A 5,407-nucleotide genomic window follows, 5' to 3' on the forward strand; every position below is an offset into this window, starting at 1 on the left:
GTATTTGATTGAATTACATATACACCATGTATCTGCCATTTAGTTTACAAGGAGAGCATAGTGGCTAACTCCACGAAGTGGGGCATCCAAACATTCATCACGTGAGATATGTATGCAAATGGGTTTGGTTGACCAGCCATATTTAGATCCATTTGGATCTATTTCAAATGCAGCGGGCACACTAGGTTCAAACAGGAGCTTTACATGGTTGGGCCAACCCAATGGTTGGATTAAGATTGCATACACACTTGCCACTTTGACACATGCGTGGCAAGCTGATGGACCCCACAGGACCTGATTTTTTAACTGGCCCAAAAAGCTGGACCTGAACCCATTAAAATGAGTTGGGTCCATCAGGTAGCCCTGACTCCGGGTGCCCATCCACAGCCTTATTATAGGACACGGTTTGGCTAGTGGCGCTGCCATACCCAGGTAGCTAGTGGTCGGTGCTATGTGCCCCACCATAATCTATGTGTTTTATTCACACTGTCTATCCATTTTCACACGTCATTTTAATAATTTATCCAATAAATGAGTCAGATCAAAATCTAAGGTGAACCACACATGGAAAATAGTAGTAATTGAACATCTACCATTAAAAATCTCTTAGAGCCCACTGTAATGTTTATTTGACATCCAACCTATAGATTATGTCTTACAGACTTGGATGAGGCAAAAAACAAATATCAGCTTGATCTAATACTTTTATAGCCCCAGTAAGTTTTTTTATGGTGAGAGTTCAATCAACACTGTATGGCACACTTGAAATTTTGATCTACCTTAGTTTTGAGTTCAAAAATAAAATTATCTCAAAAAATAGATAGATGGCATGGATGAAACATATACATCATATTGGGGTCCACAAATCACCAACAACTAGGAGTAGCCAATCCTGATTCATGTGGTCTTATATTATCCAATGTGTTCGTTAGGTCAAGTTAAGGACATAAGCTCAAAATTGAGGCAGATCTAAAACTAAAGTACGCCACGGGACAAGAAAATGTACATGGGCACGTGAAAAAAAAAACTATGTAACGAAATGCATGAAGTTGAAAGTTGAAACCCTCCCAAGTCCTTGTGATGTTTATATGTCATCGAAACCGTTCATAACATCATTCCTATTAGAAGGAACTTAAAGCACTAAAACGTTAGACTCATTTAGAACTTCTGTGGCCCCACAAATATTTCAATGGTGCATGTTCAATCCTCACTATTTCTTATCGTGTGGCTCACCCAAGTTTTTGATCTGCCTCATTTTTAGGCCCGTTCCTAATGCGATCTGGCAAAATGGATGGACGAGATGGATTTCTTACAAATATCGCAGAGGCCCCACCTGGCTTCTGAGAAGACGAACTTCTGACCTAGTCTGAGTTGGCATCACCACACCAACTTCTGAAATGGGTGTTGGCTGTTCTGACCTAGTCTGAGTTGGCATCACTTGAAGCAGTCAGTAATCCATACCTCCAAACTCCAAAGCAACCCATGTTTATCCACACCCAAATCAAATCTGTGGTCCACCCCCTTTTGTGGTGAAAAATAGAGAGAGATAGACAGGTGGGGCCCACTCATCACTCTTACACCATTACACATAATCATTTTAGCTTTTCACTCTCAATTTTCAAGACACAGCCTCCTGGAGAGATGCCCACACCACTAATTGTAAGTGGATCCCATTTTCATGATGGGACATCCTTTCGGAAGGAAAATGTCACATAAACACCAAGGTGGGCTCCACATGCCAACTTCTTCCATTTAACCACTAAACATTTCATACACACATATAGGAAATGGTACCTCATGGGAGCTTTCCATGAACTCTAGGTCTATGGGCCCCACCATGATGTGTAATGGACATCCAGGCCATGCATTTGGTAGGTCCTTTTAAGTTATAGGATATGCGAAAAATTTAGTGTGACCACTCATCTGAGTGGGACACACACAATAGATGAGCTAGATGTCTAAATCAAATCTCATTGGACCCTATAAACCATTAGGAAGGTTTCAATGGGCGGGCATTCACTCTCAATTGTTTTCTATGGTGTGGCCCACCTAAGTTATGTATTGGCTTGACTTTTAAATCCATGGTGAGCCATGGAAGGGTGCATCGGATTGATAGGATGGATGTAGATCACACATCATGGTGGGTCTCACAGAGCTCAACCTCATGGTAAGCTCTCATGAGGTCCACCTCATCTATAAAAGAAAAACAAAAACAAAACCATGTAAACCTGTTTTCAACTAGATTTGAACTGAACCAGGCTCATGGGTCGTACTTGGGCCTTTTTTTAAGCCCAATAGCTGATCGGTCTGCTTGAGCCATTGAAACCCAGATCCAACCCGACTTATTCATCGGCAGTGGCCAAGTCCAACTGTTTAGATGGTGGGCTCAGCTCATGGGATCCCCTTCAGCTGGACTCAGGTCCTCATCCACGGAAACGAAACAGTTTCCTCCCTTCATTTATCTTTCCTTTTCCATGGCTCACTAAAATTTTGAATAAGGGTAAAAGTTGGGCTTGAGGGGTTTTATGGGGTGTTGCATCACATGAATGGTTCAAAATTTGAACCCACCTAACATGTGATGAGTTCTGAAAAAGTTCTCACAAGCTCGTAAGAACGGGTGCACAGGTGAGCATTCCTTTATATATATATATATATATATATATATATATATATATATATATCGAAATTTCATTATTATTTTAGATTTATTTTACTTAAATATTAGTTTTAAAATTATAAATAATGCATGTTTTATTTGATAATTAATCAATTATTCACTAAAAATTCCCCGTTCTAAAACAAGTGTAAATAATTAACAACTTTTTTTTTTCTAAAATGAAAGATTTCTAAATGTTCAGCACACACACCTAACTATAGAATTGGACTGATTCACCTAATCCGAAGTGGAGTTGAGGATGAATCAACCCAACTTGGCCTACTCGTTTGACTCATGGTGCTGAGTTGGCCGAGTCAAGTCGTGAAATAACTGTTTCATCTTCTCGGGTCAAGCAAGTTGACAACTCCCATCACTTTTGTCCATTAGCATTATCCGCTATGCTATTTTGAAATATTAGATGTACTTGGTCCAATGTCAGTAAAAAAGCACCATGTTTGTATGTGCAGTCGTGGGATCTATAGTGAAAAGGTAAAAATATTATGATTATTTTACCCTTCTTAACATGGGTCCCATGCTTGTACATGCATATGTGCCACTTTTTCACTTTTCCATCTAGGTTCATCCAGGTATGTCTAGTATTGTGCATCCATCTAGTGTCCTAAATGGCAACTTGTGAGCAATTTTATTTATGATGTGGACCCGACATGTGAGTGGTGTCGGTTTATATTAAACATAGAAAAAGCCCTAGTTCATAGTACAGTGTGGCTAAACACAAACGCTTTGAGTAGGAAAGCGTCGCATTGGATATGATAGTGACAATGAATCTTGTTAGGAAGGCACGGAAAACACAAACATGGATTAGGTACTCATCCCTTTCTAAATCAAACTTTCTTCACCCTTAACATTTAGGATTTAATTGGATGGCAAGCCATAGTCATAGATGAAACCCACGTAAAACATGTTTGAAAGGAAACAGTTTGCATGGTGTGCAACCCACTACTAACCCTTGCGGTGTGTTGACATAATAAATTTTTGTGGGGCCCACCATGATGTATGTGTTATATCGATAACGTAAATCCTAACCTTAAGTCGACCACACTTGGGGAAGGAATGGGGATAATGTCACCAACCATTGTAACCTTCTTGGGATCTACCATGATATCTATAAGGTCCGGCGGAATTGGATGAAGGGGAAAAAAAAAAAACATACATCATGGCAGGCCCCACAAAAGCTTCTATGGCCCTAGGAAGGATTCAAATGGTAGGCATTCAATCCCCACTGCTTCATGTGATGTGGTTCACTTAATGTTTGGATTTGCCTCAACTTACTAACTTATACACTAAAAGAATTATCCAACATGTATGGACGGCGCAGATTTAACACATATATTATAGTGGGCCCACATAACTTTGCCATGTCAAAACACTATAATGTTCGCCACACCACCTAATCAGTGTTGGTTTGAAAATTAGTTATTCTGTTGGGCTCATCTTTGACTGTGATCCATCCAATCAAATCTCACTCTATCTTTGTAAAGGGCCCACTACCCAATCCACACCCGGAGACTAGTAGATAAGGTTTCGGGCAGTCCGATCTGGTTGGACCAATCAAACTGGGGAAAGGTAATACACCTTTCATTTCTATCTGCCTAACTGGCAAGCTGACGTGGCGTGATCCGACATGTCCACATCATCCGCACACCTGTTTTAGAAAGAGCGTACCATGCTCGAGTTTTGTGGGGCCCACTATTATGTACCTGTAACATCCACTCCTTCCATCGGCTCTGATGATTTATGTGTTAGGAACCAAGATAAAAATCAGGACCATTTAAAACTTAGGTGGGCCACACTACATTGAACGGTGATAATGGGATAGAAACTTCCTATATGAAATCCAACCCTTTTATCAGGTGAAACCCAACATAATTAAGGTATGATCCAAAAATCTTCCTGATCCAAAACACATGTACGCCACATTGAGTGGATTTAGAGGTTTTAGCAGCGATTTTTCATTATTCCCGTAATGTGGCCCACTTGAGTTTTAAAGAGAGCTGATTTTTTCTATGTACGGTTAAAATAAGGTGAAACAACAGATGGACGGAGTGGATTTCACGTGCGTATCAAGGTAGGCCCCACGGAGCTCATGTATTGCAACTACCGACAAGATGTGCCGCAGAAGACTTCGGTCCACCTTGAGGCAGTGACGTGTCACCAATGGCTATCATTTAAGGGAACATGGAAGAGGAGTGCACATGGACTGAGTTGAGCAAGAATCCCCACTTGTAGAAGGGAGATGATTCGGTGGGGCCCACTGGACCCTGAACATGGTACAACCATTCACAGCAAATGTGGAAGGGTGATATGTCAATCAGGATCGTTCATCCATTTTACCATACTTGTGATGGACGGTTCGTCAAATTTTATGTTTCCTAGATGATCTCATCCATCTAATCAATAGTCTTCAAAGGGGACGGTTGTAAGCAATGGTAGTCTACGGACAACATCTTATTTACGAAAGTGAAGAAAAGTGATGGATAGGATCATCCAGTTTGTGTGATCTTCGACACAGAAGCCATCCATGACAGGTGTCACGAGATGGATGGTTGAGATTGATGCTTAAAAATGACATGCGTGCTGTGTATAGATGGCTCTACCATATTCCATTTCTTCCGACTCTACCTTATCATCCAACCCTTTTTCTCCTTCTCTGCTGGCTCGCAATTTGATACTCTGGCAGCGTATGAAGTCTGATAAGCGGGCACTCAGAAATATCACACGTGGCGTAAATTA

The sequence above is a fragment of the Magnolia sinica genome, chromosome 11, assembly GCF_029962835.1.
Source record: "Magnolia sinica isolate HGM2019 chromosome 11, MsV1, whole genome shotgun sequence".
Lineage (NCBI taxonomy): Eukaryota > Viridiplantae > Streptophyta > Magnoliopsida > Magnoliales > Magnoliaceae > Magnolia > Magnolia sinica.